Source organism: Strigops habroptila, chromosome 3 (genome assembly GCF_004027225.2).
Source record: "Strigops habroptila isolate Jane chromosome 3, bStrHab1.2.pri, whole genome shotgun sequence".
Taxonomy (NCBI): Eukaryota; Metazoa; Chordata; class Aves; order Psittaciformes; family Psittacidae; genus Strigops; species Strigops habroptila.
In genome coordinates, this window is record NC_044279.2 from 80,638,039 (window position 1) to 80,657,352 (window position 19,314).

The following is a 19,314-nucleotide window of genomic DNA, read 5'->3' on the forward strand; positions in this document are numbered from 1 at the left end:
TGGCTCTCTTACAGAAATAACATGACGACCCGGTTATGTCAAAGATACGTATTTATAAAATGTGTGTAACGTGCTGGGGTGTTCCACAGTCGGGCCAACACCTTGTTTGTGTCTGATTTGAGTGACTTCTTGGCATCAGTCTCTGTTCTTGGTCATATGAAAAGCTTGTCCAATTAAATGGAGAACATTAGATCAGATCTTCAGGAACATTATTAGAAGTCCTACTAAGGTAGCATGAGGAAAAGAAAGTTCCTCAGGGCATTGGCCTGGGGTTGGCCTTTGGCCAGATCAGTGTAATTTCATTTACAGGGGTCTCTGTTTCAAACTGGGTTCTGAGGCCTTGAGGCACAATTGTAAATGATCTGTCCTGAAAGTTACTAAGTAATATGATATAGCTAAGCTTTAATGTGCCATAAACTTAAATCTCCATGTACGAGAGCACCACACTGGTGAAACATAAATTTGTTAAGGGGAAAGGAAAATTATTTGTCCCAGAGATGTTGTTAAGAGTTAATCGCTAGCTTTTCTCAGGTTACTTGAACCTGGAATATGTGTCCCCATTATTAATTAAGAGGTTCTCTTTGGTGCTAACCACTGTCACCAAGAAAACATGTTTCCTTAGTACTTCTCTTGAAATATCAGATTTGTGGCCTTCTCCCACAGGTAGGTTTTTATTTAAGTTTTTTAATACAGAGAAAATTTTCACTTGAGTCTTTCGTGACATGTATAACCAGCTCCCCGTATGAATAAGGTGAGACTGTCTCTTACAGGTTTGTCATGTGAGAGGAGGCATGGAGGAATATGATCGCTGATAGAGCACCATTTTCTGCTCTTCCTTAGCGTGTTGTCCCTTGTTTGTCACCAAGCTCCCGCAGAGCTATGGTCCCAGCTTCCTTCCATACAGCAGTTCTTGAGCATGGCTGCCTCTGAAAGCAGCCAGGGGTGCTTCTCTCTGGTCTGAGCCAGTCCATGATACCTGTTTTGCTGCATGCAACATATTGTCTGCATCTCTGTCATGAAATGGAAGGGCCATATTTTTAATAGTGATACATATATGTTCATATGCTAGCCTATTCACAGCTGGACAGTTGTGAACTGAATTTGATTTCTTAAAAGCGGTAGTTTTCAGTCTATTATCAGACCTTAAGCATTTTCTACTTGAGGCTCTCCGTACAGTCAATTTAAACCCACTTTGAACTCTGGGATTTTTTTGGCTTTTTATTTAAATTCTTGACCCAGCTGTTCATGTTTGCTATGTACGTCACGCTCATGCTGCTCAGCTCCAGAAGGGCTGTGTATGGTTAGGTGTATTTGTCTTAAGGAACCAAGAATTAGAGTACTAAAACTTTCATTATCAGTGGATTCTTCTTTCTTTTTATTCTTTTTGCATAAAATTATTGCCCTTATAATCCCTAAACAATTTCCTTCATTGTAGGAGAGAAGAGGTCATGTATCTGTAGCTCCATGTGGACATAGTGCAGCTCCTGAAATACCCACCTACTTTCCTTGCTAGAAGGCCTGATCTCCACCCCATCATTTTCAAAGAGATACCTCTGTCACTCACCAGAAACATTTGTAGAATATCACAGAGGTTATAAATGGCAGTGAGGGGAAAATATTAAACTTTCCAGCCCTCTGTAGAGCCAGTATCAAATTGCTTCTTATTAATTTGTTTCCTGGCACGTTAGTTGAGTTGCTGCAGATTTTCAGACAGCTGAGTGCCCCTCAGGCAGCAGCACAGAAGTGATATACCTTATACTTCCTGTATAGTGTATCATTATGTAGAAGTTATTGCCAAGGTGTTTTTTTGCCAAGCCCACTTTTGAAAAAAGTTGGGGGTTTTAAAGGAATGTTTAAGAAGGAAAATGTAGGAATGAAGAAATAAATGGTCAGCTAGGTAGGATGTGGTGTGCAGCATCTGAGGACAGATAACACAAAGCAGAATTCTTAATAGGAAAAGTGTGGCATAAATGCACTGTTGGTTTATAGAGTTCAGGATGTGAGAGATGGAAAGCCTATTGTATTTCCTCTAATTTTCCCTTAGTAGTGGGTTTCAGAGGCTTATGGAGAGATTCCCCAGCGTAACTCACCAGGAAACTTCTTTTTCTAAGTGGGCTGCATTAAGCAAATCACAGAACCTTATCTGATTCAATTATTTGATTGAATTGAGAGTTGGTAAAATGTATTTGGAGTTTGATAAGGCATTCAGTAACAAAGTCAGGCAATAAAATCAGAGGGAAACTGAAAGCCATACCAAGTGATGAAAGCCTGTCACATGGACCAGGAGGAGGTTAAACAGCAAACATTTTGAACTGGCCTATTTGATGCTATGCAAGATTGATAAAATTTGAACCCAATGTTGCTAACATTTGGTTTGCATTTGTGTGTTTATTTTTACCTTCTGTTCCAGGGATGAACATTAAATCAGGCTTGAATGTACATTGCTAGTAGTAGTGGTAAAAATGACAGGAGATGGTGTGGATATGGAGAGTGAACTGTGTGTGGCTAATAACAGAAATGGAATTCAGTGCCTGTGACTCTGAGCAGGACAGATGACACGGATTTGTGTGGAGTGGTTGCAAAAGCATGAACTTACCTTTACAGAAAAGTTAGATTCAATTTGGGTAGAAAGTAAGCTCAAAGCACGATTGGACTTTGCAGGGGCCTGTCTCATGTGAGTGTTCACACACAGAGTGTTGACCCTGTGCTTATTTTGGATTGTTTTCAACCCAAACAAGCTGAAGGGTGATGGACTTGTTACACAATACTACTGAAAATAATAAGTATGTTAATACCAGTTACTGGGCAAAACTCATGACATATATGATTTTTTTGTATTAATTTTTGTAATCTTTTAAAATTGTTTCTGCAACTTAAAGTGAAACCAGAAAACTAGGTAGTTTCAGATGTCAATTTTTAAAGTGGTTTTGATTTTAAAATGTATTTGTTTTTTTTTTTATAAACATACTTTTAAAAAGATAATGTCTAACAATTACTTCATATTGTCTCCAGGGATTTATTTTTAGTCTAAATAGTGTTTATGTATCTAATTAATGTTTAAGTGTTACATGGTTCTCTGAGAGCATTTCCTACTTTTTTCTTGTACATATTAAAAAGAATAAAGAAACAGGCAGAAGAAGTTAGCGAAAGGTTCATGTTGAGACGTGTGTGTTTTGTTCACTGTTTTGTTAATTTTTTAATGGTTGCTGTGTATTTAAACTTACAGCATTGTGAGCAGCGTTTCTTAAAATATGCATTATTAAACCGGTTTGGTTTCTTTTTTGTGGCTTGTGATTCTAACTTCTGTTCACCTACTAGAAAGTAAAGATGTGCTAAGAGTTGTTTTTTGTATGGGGAACCTCACCCAATAAAATTGTCAAGTATGCTCTTTGTCCAGCCACGCCTATGATACTTTGTGCAGTTTGGGTCGTTCCAGAGACATGCAAGATGGGAAGAGGACTCCAGGAATGAATTGAGTATCTATATTTTGCAGTTTTGAATAAGAAAATTAGCACACTGGCAAAACTGGTATCCTTCCTTGTATTTTGTTATTATAAACTTATTAATTAAAAAAACCCACCAACAAAAAAACCCAAACGTGGAAAGTCAGTGAGTATGGCTGTGCAACGGTACTGTGGCTTACCTTTGGCATTTACTGACATTTCTGTATGCCTGGCTTTCAAAGCTAATGGCTGAAATAAAATCTCGGGGGCAACACTGTACTCTGTTAAGACTTTATGCAAGTCACAAGTGTTTGTCAATTTAGGGGTTTTTTTTTTGTTTTGGTTTTGGTTTTGGGTGGGGGTTTTTTTGGGTTTTTGTGGGGTTTTTTGTGTGGGTGTTTTTTTCTTTTTTTTTTTTTTTTTTTTTTTTTTTTGCAGGGAGGATGGTGTTGGTTGGTTTCGGTTTGGTTTGGTTTTGCTTTAAATCTGACCACAGTGCATCTTTGATTTATTTGTATGATGCACTGTACAATGAAGACTTAAGCCAGCAAAGAGCTGGTGCCAAGGAATGTACTTTTTTAATGTTTCCTGCTTTTGTATTTTAATGCGAGTGGTTCCTTTGATAGCAGCACAGAACAATACATAGACTAAACTCAGTGTTGTGGTGTGTTGTGGTTTTTATTTTTGACAATTGTTGCTTGTTCAGGAACAGTGGTTTACAGTTGGCTAGTACCAGTCATCTACAACTGGTGGATGAGGGTGCAGTTGAGGGAATCCGGCCAAGTTCAGACAAATTCTTGTTTGTTAAAGCATCCAGAGCTATGCAGTGTGAAATATATTAAATTAGGCTGATGAACCTTAGATGAATGACAAAGAAATAAAGTAATATGGGCACAGACATTTCTCTCTTAAGGGAGGGTGTGTAAAAGAGAGAAAGACTGATTCTCAACGTTTTCATACCTTAAAATACTGGAACTCTTTAGTGATTTCATCCACTTTTTGTTCTCTGCACTCAATTTACAGAAAGCTGTAGGTACATTTGTGTACCCTTGTTTCAAAATAACATCTGTTAATTCAGTTTGTACACTTCTATTTGCATTATCATAATTCCATGGATACCCAATCAGAACAAACATATGAAATATTTAAAATTGAAAACATGTAGTGTTGTTATACATGCTGTCCTATCTTTTAATTTGATGATCTTCCAAGATTCTTAAAGGAAAGCCTTTGCTTTCTGTTATGTACAAGGAGAGGTTCACTGAAACTCCAAGCTGGGAAAAACAAACAATGAAAGAAAACTGTGTACTTCTTTTCATATGGCATATTGTCATTATAGACTGTAGAAGTCATCATCAAGGTTGATAGTGGGTTTGTAAGTTTAGTGCATTTAAAACAGTTGGGGGCACACTTAGGTAATAAATACCTAAATATAATACTAAAGAAATCCTACTTGGAGAGGGGTATTAAATGTTTGGTTTCAGCTCTTAAGTCTATTCTTTACCTATTAAGTTCGATTAGGGATTTTCAAGTGGGAACAAGTTCTCTCTTTACTGACAGCTAGGAGATTCTTTGTCTGTTCCTGTGAGAGTATAGCACTTGGCATTTTAAGACTGCACATGGTCTAATATTTTCTTAAGTGAATCACCAGCTGGCTGTGCATCATGGTGTGTCAGCTCTGATCTGACCACGGTGCCCACAAGCTTCCTGTGAAGGGACCGGTGAACTTCTGGTGCTGTAAGAACATGGCACATGAGCGCATCACCATGTGCCAGGAAAGTTGTTGCAGGCAACTGGATGCATGTTTATTATTCAGCAAAAATTGAGGAGTTTTCCTCCTCTTTCAGTAACTTCTGTCATGCAATGGGAATGCATTGTGGGAGTGTCAGGAAGAAGAGAGAAAGGAAACGGGCTGCATGCCCCTAGAGAATTAGTCTGCCCACAGTTGTGGGAATGTCAACAAAAACGACAGGAAATAGCCTTTGGTTGGGAGAGTTGTTTTATAAAAGTGGATGGGTGCTAGGTTAGACGCTGTACTGAATCAGATTCCCAAAGGATGGTACATGTGCTGGTTGTGGTATCTGAGCATGCCCTTCGAGCAGAGTTATGTTATGCTGAGAATGTGCATAAAGCAGCAGCACTGCCATGAAAGTATGTAGCTGAGCAAAGTGATTTTGAAACTTCTGTACTTGATGAACTCTGGTCTCTACATTACAGACTTCGACATTTCTGTGAAATATTTATAAACATAATTCTCTGTTTTAAAACTGTGTTCATCTTTTGTCCTCCTAAATATTTAACTATGCTTCAGAGATCCAGGGTGCTTACTGTGATGTAATGCCTACTGCTGATACTGGTGTTAACAGCATTTGATTTTTTGACGGATTTCACAAAACTGCTGAACAAAAGTAGCTGTGCCATGTGAGACACTGTTTCTGTATGTGTAACTGAGAGTCATGGGAGCAACTTGAAGCCAAGTATTACATCAGACTCTGCAGTCCAGGCAGCAATTTAGTTTGTCTCTGCTGGGTTATCACTGCTCTCAGAGTTTGTGTCAGCAAGTCTGCTCTTGATTTACATGCAGTTTTAATCTAGAATAATGGCATTAAATGTTGGTCCCATCACTGATCACTGTGGTGAGATACTTGACACTGTTCTACAGCTGTCAGCCTTCATGCTAATGATGGTTCTCATGGAGCAGATACAGTAAGGATAATGGTGCTACAGAGGTGAGACACAGGCTAAGGGCAAACCATCTGTGTCATGGAGACTTTCCAGACTTGCTTCCAGCCTGGTTAAAATCCTGTCTCTATATGACCTTATGCATCTTGGTACCCATATCAGTATGTTTGCACTGAAGGAAGCATACAGAGAGAGTGGGGACACTGATTTAAATTTTCTTGAAACAAATGCTGCCAACTAAACACTTAAGCTGCAGGTGAGCAGCCCAAACATTCCTCAATGCTACAAACATATGCCAGCACTCCTTGTGAATGAAGAACAGGAAACCCTGGTGTAGGCATATGCAAGATGTTAATGCCATTTCAAATACCATTTTAAAAGCATTTATAAATGCAGTTGCGTCAGGGTGGTAAGCACCTAAAATTAAACAAATTTAATTTTGTGTAGTTTTGATGTTTGTGATGTTACTATCACAAAGGGCATTGAATCTATGATACCCTGACTCCCTTCTGGTTAGGGTTATAAGGTGACATCACTTGCAGAATCATTTAGGTTGGAAGGGGCCTCCAGGGATCACCTAGCCCAGCTCCTACTCAAAGCAGAATGAATGCTTTTTCCAGTTGGCTCTTAAAAATCTACATGGATGTTGATTCCATGACATCTCAAAACACCCATTCCAGTACTTCAGAGCAGTGACATTTTCAGTGTCCTGTGGCAACTTCAATTTATTGTCTCTTATGCTCCTGTCACTTATTTTGATAAATAGCATGGCTCTGTGTTCTCAGTAACCTCTTCGGAATTGAAAGTTCCCCCAAAGGCTTCACAGGCTAAACAAGCCCAGTTTCCTCAGCCTTTCCTCACAGGTCCAGTGCTTTAGCTCCCTGAGCATCTTGGTGGTCTTTGCATTGTGACTTGCTCGAGTTTATCCATATCTTTCTTGTACCGAAGGCCCAAAACTTTATTTAGTACAGTATTAAGGAGAATGATCACTTCCATTGCCTGCTCTGTATGCTCCTGTGGATACAGCTCAGTAAGCTTTTAGCCTTCATTGCTGTCACAGCATAATTCTGACTCCTGTTTAGCCTAATGTCCACTAGGACCCACAAATCCTTTTCAGCAGAAGTCCTTTCCTGATGGGCTGTTCCTCTGGCCTGTCTAGGACCTCTAGGTCCCTGCCTTGGACCATATTGACTGTATCCTCTACTTTGCTGTCATCTGCAAGCTTGATGAGAGGGTACTGTATCACCTTCTCTAGGTCATTGATAAGGATGTTAAACAGAACACGCTTCGAGATAGACCTGTCCAGTACTCTACTTGTTGCTGGCCTTCAGCATAGAGTATGACAGTTCAACCACTATTCTTTGAGCCTAACTTTTTAACCAGTTTTTACCTATCTAGTTGTCAACTCATCCAGACTGTAATATATCCATATGTAATGTATCCATAAGTTGAATAACAAGAGCACTGTGAGAGACGGTTAAAAGATTTGCTGAGGTAAATGACATCCAGTGTTGTCCCATTGTCCACAAATCCAGTTGTTTTGTCATATAAGGCAATCAAGTTAGTTGGGCATGATTTGTCACTGGTGCATCTGTGTTGACTGTTCCCACTCACCAACAGCTTCTGGTAATGCCCAGAAATGTGTTCCAAGAATATCTGCTTCATGCATCAATACATGCTGTGGGCTGACCATCTGGAAATCAGCTTTTCAGAGAAGGACCTTGAGGACTTCTATGGGTAGAAATTTTTTAAGAGATACCTCACTCGATTTTCTTCTGCTACTGATAGTCCTTATTCTCCTTGAACCCTCTCTAGATGCAGGGGCCTGAGACCTTCCTTGAAAAAGTTAAGGCAAGGAAAACATTAAGAACCTCAGACTTACCTGTATCTGCTGGCACTATATCATCCATCCCTCAGCAGGTCTGTGTTTTCCTCATTTACACTTTGGCTAGTGATGTAGCTTTTCTTGTTGCCCTTGATGTCCCTTGCCAATTTCAAGTTTAGGTGAGATTTGGCTTTCCTAGCAGCACTCTGTACATGCCAAGCAAGGTTTCTGTATTCCTTCTCTGTAACCTGCCCATGTTTCTATTTTTTGTGAATGTCCTGTTTACATTAGAGCTCAGTCCTATATTCCTTGTTTAGCCAAGCCAACCTCCTGTGTGTATACTTATTCTTCTGAGTAGTGGAACAGACTGTTCTTGTGCTTCAGGGAGGTTCCCATCAAAGACCTGCCAGCCTCTCCTTCGCTGGTTTAAGTGCTAGAGGGTCATTCATTCCAAACCAGTCCACTGACTTTTCTGAGACTTCACGTCTGGATTAGATGTAATACAGGTTTTAATGATGCGACGGGCCTGCTGGTAGGTTGTCATAAATACAATCCCTGATCTTGCAAAGACATTAATACACATGTAATATCAGACGCTGTGTTCAGAAAATCCTCAGTTATTGTTAATTGAAGTAGTACACCTACGGTATCATATTGGAGGTATTATCCAAGTCCTGAAAGAGGAGTAGATGTACTATTACAGTGTTACAACTGAGATAATGACTCTTATCTCCCAGCAGAATTAATTAGATCAGGAACAGCACTGTCCTAGTGTGATCACAGTGTTACTGGCTCTGCAGCAAATTTGGTCATTACTAGCTCAGAGTAAAACCTTTGTTTTGCATGCAACAAACCCAGCCATGAATAATGGATCTGCTGATTTCCATTGAACTATGTGCATTTTATCCAGCTTTAGACTGGGCACTGACTCCTTCAGCAGTAACCCTGACTGAATTTGATGCAGCAATCCAAATGTGGTGGTGGTTTTTTTCCCCCCAGTCATTAAATCCTTGATCTGTATTTTCATATTTTAGCCCATTATATAGTTTGTCTGTTAGAACATTTATCTTTCTTCTTTCAGCACTTTATATTCTTAGGTGCTTACTCTTTTTGGCATATTAGCTTTATTCTTTATTTTGTTATTGGTGCTCAGGATTTCATTTAATTTACTGGTAAAGGACTTTATGACCTTCAGAGGAGGTTTCCCTCTTAGCTTTCCTTGTTCTGCATGCTAGTTAAACTCAAGTTAAAATTCATATGTGGGGCCTGAGGAGGAAAAATGAGAATTTTTCATCTTATATGCTTATATATGAACAGCTTATTTTATATAAAGTGAATTATAAAGTTCTTCCTTTAGTTTTAATGTTTGCTTATCTTAGCTTGAGCTACAGAAGTAGATGATTGATTCTTTTATCTCTTAAAATGCTTATAATTTCCTTCTTTAGTGTCAAGCAGAACTTTTCCTTGGGCACTGTTTTCAGTTTTCATAGAATTACAGGGCTGAAGTTGAGTAAAAAAAACTCCCATAATTTCATGTAGCCAACTGCTGTGGGACAGAATGGCACTTTAGAAAGAACACTTGAAAACCTTAATTTTCAAGACAAAATTGACCCACTGTTCTTTCTAGTTTTTAATTTTTAGCTTTACAGCTATATACTCAAGTATCAGTCTTCCACTTGGCTAGCCCTTGCATTAATTTTAACACTAGAGGGCGGTTGAAACACTTCAGTTCTTTCAGAAAGCCAGCTTCAGGAGCTTTCATTTTTCATTGCCAAAAGAAAAGAGTTTTGTTAACTGCATTAACGATGCATTAACTGCATTAAACGATGTTTAGTTTTAGCAATTAATTTGTTTTATTTCTGTCACTCCTTTTAAAAACTAAAAATCTAGCTTTTAACTTTCTAGTTTTTTTGTGCCTTTATAGCTCTATCATGCAATTAGACTGGTAAGTCAGGGAGAAAGAATAGTTTAGCATTTTAGTAGCTTATGAAGACATACTGCTTATAATTCTTGTATGATCAGATGGATATTTTTAACCACCTTGTTGCAGAAATCAAGAGAGAGATGTCAGAAATATGAATATATTAAAGATCTATTTATTTTTCTCAAGAAAGTAAAAAGTTGTTTTATAGCACTTCCAATTAATTTTATAGTTTTTATTGACATGAATTTTAAATCAAATACCAAAACACTTGAGTCGATCTTTCCTTATTCTATGCTTTGAAGTAATATTTTTTTTCCCTAGAAGAGCTTCAAAATGGCAACTCATGTCCTTCCAGATGTTACTCTACCCTTTCAGCAATTAGAAAACATAATCCAATATGAAAACTTCTAGAAAGGAAAGGTCAGAGCAGTTAAAACTTATATTTTCAGAGCTCGCTTGAAAATTGCCACAGGAGTTTTTCTTGGCTTAAACCTAAAACTGGAAACATTAAACTTTTTATTAAGAAAGTGTGGTGAAATACATAGTGAAACATGGTATTCTTTGTAAGTTGCTTCAAGGGCGTATTGTCGGAGATATGATACTCATCTATTCTGGTTGTAAAGTAAGAATCCGTTCTGTCTTGTGTGTTGGTAGCTTACATATCTTTCTGGGTTTTATTTTTTCTCTTCCTGTTTTGAATCCATTACGCTTACTGCAAGTGTTGAACAATATTTTTCAGCAGCTGAGTGATCAAATGTTTATTTGCACTTGAACTTTGAATGGCGTTTGGAACAGGAACAAAATAGTATCAGTATGCCTTTAAGAAAGAAACTCTTTGTCTTTTATGATTAGTGTAAGAGATTAATCTGATTTTTCCTTGACTTGGTGTCACATGATTTGTTCCTCTCTCCACCAATCATGTGATCTGAAAAGTAGCCCATGCCTCTCTTAGGGGCGTATTGCGCTTTAGCAATTTTGTAGTGACAGTAGGGACATAATGTTTTCTCTTTCAAGCTAAGCTTCTAGAATTGTGTAGTTATAAGAAAGTCTTGTCTATTTTTATCAAAAGCTTTTCTTTAGCTTTCAAAGGTGGAAAGAATTAAAATATCTAAGCTGTAAGTACAAACAATAAAAGAAAAAAATAGTGTAATTTATTATTTCAGAGCAAAAAGGGAAAAAAATAAAGACTGGTTTCAGACAGTGAACTGCGTGGTTTGACTTGTGATGCTGTCACTTATGCAAAAATAGGGATTGCAGTTTTCCCAGGTTTGAGGAGAGAAAGGCCTGAGCAGGAGTTACTTAGAATGGAATGACTTTATCTACTTTTGTTGTGATATCTTGTGCTGCAGTTTTTGTGCTTTTGCTTGGTTTCTCCCATCACTTCTTTTTTATGTTGCAGAGAATATATATCATCTCTAACACTTCCTTGGCAGTTTTGGACGTAACATAAGCATTGTCACCAACCTGTGCTGATTGATAAGGCAGATTTTGAAAATGATTGATGCTTGATTAATTTTTTTGTATGGAGTTCTGCAGAGTGCAGGGCTGCTTGGCTTTTGTACGGTGCCTACTACTTTTGTAAGAGCTGGATTTCCATAGAAGTGATTCTAAAAAATATGCAGCAGTAGAGCACTTTTCTTTCTCTTATTGATTCTGGATTACAAGAAGGAACCAATTTAAAATGAGCAGAATTGTAGCATTTTTATTTTGTTCATAGCAGCCAGCCTTGCAAATTGACAGATTATAGTAGGCTTTACTTATAAACAATAGAAGAGAAGTTGCTGAGGGCCAGATTTTCTTCCTGTGAGGCCTAATTTTGGAGTTTTGATTATGCTCTGAACTGTTACCATGCAATCTCATTGTTTCTTGGTGTGCAGAAATTAAACCAGCTGTAAATTATTTTGATGACTTACAGTCAAGGGTAAACTTCTGCTCCCTCTCTCTGAACTGCATTGCCTTCGTAGGACAAAAAGGAGTGGTAAACCTTCATTGGCTATTTTTATCATTATATTTAACAGGTGAATCTGTGGCTGTATGTAGGCAATAGACCTGGTGGAAAGACACTGCTATTCCGTTGACATTTGAGAGCAGGTTGCATTTGAGCTTGCTGCTTAATAGGCCATACTTCTTCACACGTGGTTCTTGCCAAAGAAATAACTTTGTAGTAGGCACTTTCTATATTCTAATACTATGGTTTCATAGTTAAAAAGGCCCAAGTAGGTAAATGAGCTTTGCTTTGGTATTTTCCCCTTGCTCCTTTCATATTTAAAATATGAGCGATTGGAAGACTAGCCTCTATTAGTAGTTTGCTTCATTTTTTTGCCTGGTTATGCAATATCCTGGCAGCATGTACTTTGTGCTTTTGAGAGAAAAGTTCTCACAGAAATTTAGATTCTGATAGTCCATTATAGCTTATTCTAGTGTGTGATAATTTAAAGGAAGCAGTCCTTTTCCAAAAATACAAAGCTTTGATGTTTTTGACATAGAAAATTGTGCTGTTCGTTACCATTTGCCTCTCCTCCACCACTGGCTTTTGTTTTGATCTTGTTTGAGCTTTGCTTGCTAGCACACCACTGTGCCACATAGCATAAAGCAGACTAGACCAGGGCTTTCAGGAGTGAAACGAATCGAGCTTGTGAAAAAGTCCTGTAGTAGGATTCTTCTACCTCAATTCTTTTCTCTGTGCACAGTGAAGAAGATGTTGGATATCTTCCTGTACTCCATTGCAGTCTGTGTGGGTAGGATAGGGACAGCAGAGCAATAACCATTTTTCCTCTTTTGTTCAGTATGGCATGGCTGTGTATGAGCAAGTCATAGGAGTGAAATACTTGATCTTTCCTGCATTACCCTACTACCTCTAAGAAGACCAGGAGTTCCCAGTGGAAGAGTTTTGCAGCGGCAACTAGGTACTGCTTGCTCCTGTGCTTCTTTTCGTATAAAATGAATTGGACTGCTGTCTGTAACAGCACCACTGCGTTGGTTTGGTTGGTGATCCAAGCAGCTTAAATTCTCCTTGTAAGTTAGCTAAGTCTGTGAGGAACTATGGTAATGGTCTCTTCCTCCCTAAGGATGTCAAACTCCTGAGAATAAACGTGGAAGCATTAGCAATGACAAAAGCCTCCTCTGTCTTGCTCCAATTTCTCTCAGTTTTCTGATGAAGAAGCATCTGGTACAGCCTTTAGCTGTCTTTTTACAGGCAATAAATCCTGATACATTCTGAGTGACATAATATTACGTTTAATTTTTATGGAGGATTTTTTGGGAAAAAGGGAGCAGTGCACAATAGGTTTATTTGTTGCACGATAAGGTCATTCTCTAAGAATGAGGCAAAATTACAAGCATTTTATTTTTGATCAGCTTTGACTTGTGATTAGTTACAGCTTCCCACAATCCTGCCATAGTGATTTTTACTCTGGGTCATATACGATGACTGTAAAATATAAAAAACCCCAACCAACAAACAGACAAAGCCCACCAAAGCAAAATGTGTTTGCAAGAAGACTTCTTTTTGACACGAGTTATACAGTTCATGAACTCCTCACACATGTACTCTTCACACATGAATTCTGTTATGGTTGCTGAGTCTATTTCCCATATGTAACAATGTTGGAAATCATTAGTGGTATTGCTGGTGTCTAAACCACTCAGGTATTACCTTCTACTTGGCGATGCTGTGGATCAGCACATCTGCACTATGTGACTCTGTTCCTAATGTAATCCTGTAGGGTGTGGTTTGTGGTATGGGTCCTTTATTGTAAAATGAAATGCAGATAAAAGGACTGTTTATAAGTCAGTCACCCCTAACCTCCAACCCATCCTTTTCCTAGAGTTTGGGAAAGGTTGGGAGGAGCGAGAAAGAATGTCCTTGTGTGTCCAGATGAATTTAAACTGTGCTGCTCTCAGTGGACATAAAATAACTAAATCAAAAACCTGTCTTTGAGAACCCCCTTTGGTAGTTCCTTTTAGTTTCTCTCCAAAGCAAAGTTGTTACATCAGCAGTTGTCAGCAGGTCTTGGTCTCTTTGATAATTCTCTCTCAAGCAATTTGGCTTCAGTGATTAAAATCAGAACCTTGACTTTTTAAACTTGCAAAAACAACATGAGCCCAATGTGCCCAAGTGGCACCATGCCACCTCATAAATGAGCCTCGGCATTCATTGTCAGATGCAGGGCCTGGACGGCATAGCGCCATTTCAGAGCAGTCTAATTTTGAGGTGACAAATTCATGCATCATTGTGGCAAGATGTGATTGAGGCCAGCAATGATGAGCAATGCAGTACAATGAGATGCCAGTAAAAAATAGTTCTGTTCAGTATAGCCTCTAGTTGTCAGCTGTTCCTGGCAAATTCTTACTTTGGTTTTGCTTAAGTATCCAATGTATTGTTCTAATAGCATTCTTACAGGACTGTTTGATCCAAAAGTGATTCTGGAGCTAACAGCATATAAGGAGTTCTAGCTAACAGTGTGGTAAGGAGCTAAAAGGGGAATAGTACAGTTTTACACTATATTAATTATATATTGCCAGGGACTTGGGGTTTCAGAAGCTTTAGAAGAAACTTAGACAAAAGTTAAAAACCAAACAGTAGAATATTTAAGTTGGAAGGGACCTACAATGATCATCTAGTTCAACTGCCTGGCCACTTCAGGGCTGACCAGAATTCAAGCATATTATTAAGGGCATTGTGCAAATGCCTCTTAAAAACTGACAGGCGCAGGACATTGACCACCTCTATAGGAAGTTTGATCCAGCGTCTGACCACCCTCTCGGTAAAGAAAAGCTTTCTAATCACCAGTCTAAACCTCCCAAATGCTAGAATCTGGCATTTGTTCTTGTTAAATTTCATGCCATTGATGATTGCCCAATGCTCCAATCTATCCATATCTCTCTGCAAGGCCTCGTGTCCCTTGAGAGAGTCAACAGCACCTCCCGGTTTGGTTTCCTCAGCAAATTTGCTAATGGTGTATTCAGCTCCTGCATCTGGATCATTGATAAATGCACTGAACAGAACTGGCCCTAGAATTGAGCCCTGAGGAACACTGCTGGCGACTAGTTGCCAGGCAGATGTAGCTCAGTTCACTACAACCCTTTGAGCTCTGCCCTTCAACCAGTTCTTCACTCAGCGCACCATGTACCTGATCATCTCACCAATGACCTTGTCCAGAAGGATGCTGTGAGGGACAGTATCAAAAGCCTTACTAAAATCCAGAAAAACTTAACATAGAGAAGATGAGATTAACACACCCTACCATGCTCATTCAGAAACTATTGAAACTGAACTGTGCTCAGGTCTAGGCAGAGTCTCTCACAAGCTGTGCATAATTTTGGGGTTTTTTTCTATGTTTGCATACAGATTGTAGGTTCTTTGAGCCTCTCAGCAAAGTGGCTGTTGGAGAGGATTTAAAAAAAAAAAAAGGGATAGTGGGGGGAGAGAACAAAAAAGAAAATGCCAATTAACTTTTATAAGTACAGTGGATGCTGTTTCGTGTGAGGTTCCCTTCCCTCCCCTCCCTCCTCCCATTTTTCCTCCCTTTCTGTAGAACATGCAAGGTTGACCATTTCAGCAAATCTGTGTAATCTCTTATTATTCTATATGTCTGAGGCTATCGAAAGAAATCAAAACTGCTTCATTTCCACAAATTAAAACTTTCTAATTTCTTTATTTTATGAAAGATTTAGGCGATTTAGGCTGCATGAACAATTGAGTTGGGAATCAGTGAATACTTAAGAGTTCAAACTATTTTCAGGGTCATGGATAACTCAGTCGTAGCTAGGAAAACTCACAGCATTTGTAAAATTTTAAGTCCAGTGTTGGCTTTTTCTTCAGTTGTTTGAATTGTTTAGTCCCATTAATTTGACCCTGCAGCACTTCATGATTGGTGTCCTTCTGTAAACATCCATAGGTCAGAAGTATTCAAGCTGCCTTAAGCAACATTCTCATGGGCAGTTTGCCAGGAACTCAAGGCCTTCACCTAAATTGCATATTTCTGAGTATAATCTCACCCTCAGCTGTTCTTATCTTTTGTTTGGTTTTTGCTTAGTCATCCATCTGACTTTTTACTGGGACAAGATGAGTAGCAATAAGTGGTGGTATCTATAATTTGTGTAAGTTGCAACTTCATAGCGTATTTGGAGGGAGGTACAGATTAGAGATACTGAAGCTAATACAAAAAATTTCCAGCAAGTTCCAACGTTTTAAAAATAGTCTCTACAGAGGGAGTACTGGCTGTCAGAGCATAATAAACCATCCGTGGCTTCAGCTATAGTTCTTCGACAGTCTGATCTCAGCTCATTAGGAAATCCAATGCAGCTTCTAGCCATGGTAGTTCTAATGATCTGGGACATGCAGCCTCATACTGTGGTCAGGGAACAGACTTCAAGATATTTGAGGCATTTGAGATATAGGTTGGAAGGGTTGGTCAGGAAATAGGTTTTGTCTGGACAAAAGTTTAGTCAAACTTTATATTACTTTTCAATGTATCTTGTAGGCAATAGATGTTCTTACGTAAAACATATCTTTGCTTTGAAGATGGAAAGGTTTTTTAATACGCTGTGCTAGTTATTTTTTTAAAGTTTAAGTCGACCCTCCCTGATGTGATGAACAGCTTAAAATTAGAGATTCTTTTTGTTTCTGTGGTGAAATAATGGGGGTTATTTTCTGGTTTTGAGCTCACAGAGAGGGCTTTGAAACAATGATTTCTGGAATCTGAAACACTTGAAAAAACGTATCTGAACCTATGCATCTGCAGGACTGCATGAGCTGAGTCTGTGGGAGAAATTGTGAGATTTCAATGCAGTCATGAAGACTGACAATATAGAAATTCTTCAAATCCCAAATAGTTAGTCTCTACTGATGGACAGATTTATTGAAAACTTCCCTCTTAACAAAAAAGCATATTCTTAGCAGCATGATGATTTTGGCTTTTGATGAGGAAGAGATCAGTTTTCTAACTTCTAAGTGGGATTTTTTAAAATTTTTGGGTGCCTGATTATCAAGAGTAAAGAACGTGTAGAGGAATAGCTGCTTCAGTACAGACACTTTTTCTCTGCTTTCCAGTGATCTGTACGTGATTCACCTGCAGTGGATGTGAACTGAACCCAAAGCATTGTCCCTGTTCTTTCCTCTTCCCTGCCTGCTGGGCATCTCTTCCTTTAATTGTGTAAGTATGCAGAATTGTGGCAGCCTGATTTGTACTGATTTAAACCCTCTATTGCCCCAGTGTTTGAAGGAGAAAGTCCAGAAGTATTGTGCTTCAAATCAGATAGCTAGCTCATTTAGCAATTTCCTGTCCAGCTAGGCAAACCCTAAGAGCTTGAAAACAGTTTTAGACAGAAGGTAAACTTCAAGGGTAAAGGACAGTAGATTTATGGAAACTGGCTTTCTGTTTATTGTGGATGGAAAACTGGGGAAAGCAAATTTGGGAAAATTCTGTTAACTTGTATTCCTTTACTAGAGATTTAAGATGGATGTGTTCCCTACTTTAAAGCCCTGCTGTTGGTGACTGCTGCTAATGTGCTCTTCAAGACCAACGGTAATAGACATCTGCATGAGAAATGTTAAACCTGCAGCTACTATATTTTGTGAGCTTCCCAGATGTTAACAAGATGCCCATGTTTGCTACTTATATTTTATCAGTCTTGACAATTCCTGGGGTGAGCTCATTAATTTATTCTGGTCTTTTTATTTCCGGTATGTTGATCTATCAGGACACTTTGTCATTGCATCATAATGCAATATGCAAGAGAAGGTTTTGTTGTCTATAGTTAGGACTGTAATAGCTTGTCTGAGTAAGATAGTAAGGCTGTGAAAGCTTGCAGGCTTGTCCACTTTAGGTGTAACAAAAGAGTGAGGGAAGTGCTAAGCAGATAAAAGCACCTCTGAGTAACAGAATACAAGCTCAGTTGGATTAGTGAGCAAGTGCAGGCACCAGGACCAGTTTGTGTGCAAGAAGTGGAGGCTTTCAAATTCGGGAATAGTAGCCATTAGTACCACAGAAAGCAAATTGGAATCCTAAGAGTTGAGGGAAATAATAAAAAGCATAATGCTGCAAATGCACTATGGATATTCATTAATAGCCTTACGGGAGCTCAATATTGCAGCTCATTTATTATACTGTAAGTCTTTTTCTTTGTAGAGGTGTATCAGTAAGCTTCCTGTTGGAGCCGCAGTTTAAATCAGTTCTTTAAGTGGAAAGTTACACAGTGGCAAGTTGAATTTTGCTGATGTGATGGCACAGTGTAAATTCCCAACGTATGTGAATTTAAGGGTTATATTAAAGCAGTCAGCATGTCTGTACTGGCAAAAAACGACCTCAGGCCTTCATTGGCCTATTGGTGGCAGTACTTGCTAAAGTAGTGCTTTGTGGTCAGTGTTGCACTCTGCCCATTCAGCCTCTTAGTGCTCATTAATGCTCTAGCCTTGCTTTCAGCTTTTGGCATTTTCTTGTTTCTGTAAGCATTGTTAAAAGGGTGTTGTGGGCAAAGGCTGTGGCTTGAAGACTGTTGGCGTGTGGGAGCTGGATCTGCTCTGCAGAATACAGTTCTGAGTGGAGATCCTTGAGATAATAATAGACTGTAGCTGTTCAGACTATGTGATGTGATGTGGCTTGGTGCAGTCATAGTTGCTTTGATGTGTGTCGGCTATAGTCCACATCTCAAGTCCTGTGTGTCAGCTACAGTCCAGCATCTTGATCCTATGTTAAAAGGCACAGAGCTTCAGGAGATACCCTTGCACAGTAAGAATTGTTGACACCAAGGGGTCCAAAATGTGCTTCATAAATGAATTTTCTATTGAACTAAAACCAGAACTGAACGCAGGCTCAGTGGAGGTGAAATAACTTAAGGGTAGCTGCAAAAGTGGAGAAGGTCTGTAGTGAAAATAATGTCCAGCAATAAACAGGGGATATTGCTGAGCTCTTGACTTAAACTGTAGTGTTTCTCTTCCTTACATAAATCCTACCCTCTGGCCAAAGGGTTCATTTCCATAATTGGTCTGTGGCTGGTTCTCCAACATACAGTGGACACATACATTGCTGTTTTCATTGGTTCAAAACTTCCAACTGTTTGTCAACAGCAAAGATGCTGCATCAGCTTCTTGCTCACTACAGCTGGAACAGGGCACTGCCAAAACATTCTTGAAAAAAAAAAAAAGGAAATGTAAATGTTGTGGTCAAAGAGCTGAGGGAGAAAAAGCGCTCAAACATTTAATGTGGTGTCCCCCCCCGCCATTTTCTCCTAATTTTTCCTCACTCTTCTCTGTAGACTAACTGAGCTTCAGTTCATAATTAGCAGAAGGACAGAAGCTTTGCTGATGTGTAGAACTGAGGATCCCAAAGTGTGTTATAAAGAAAAGTGTTTATTACCATTTGCCTTCTGGATGTGGGATCCCAAAACATTGGTAGCACTAAGTGATCTGATGTAGCTACCTGTGAAGTCCCTGTTGC

General features: G+C 38.9%; 1 protein-coding gene across 5 annotated transcripts in view; it reads left to right on the top strand.

The window, feature by feature from the left end:
• TSPAN9 (tetraspanin 9) overlaps positions 1-19,314 on the top strand; it is a 167,655-nt gene that overhangs the window by 13,002 nt on the left and 135,339 nt on the right. The window contains exon 1 of one of the 5 annotated variants that reach the window (XM_030479536.1): positions 16,947-17,031. The exons of 3 other annotated variants lie outside the window; for them this stretch is intronic. The gene's annotated coding sequence lies outside the window, so the exon portion shown is untranslated. Of the gene's footprint in view, positions 1-16,946; positions 17,032-19,314 lie in introns of those variants that run through there. One more of the 5 variants, XM_030479542.1, reaches the window with a different exon arrangement.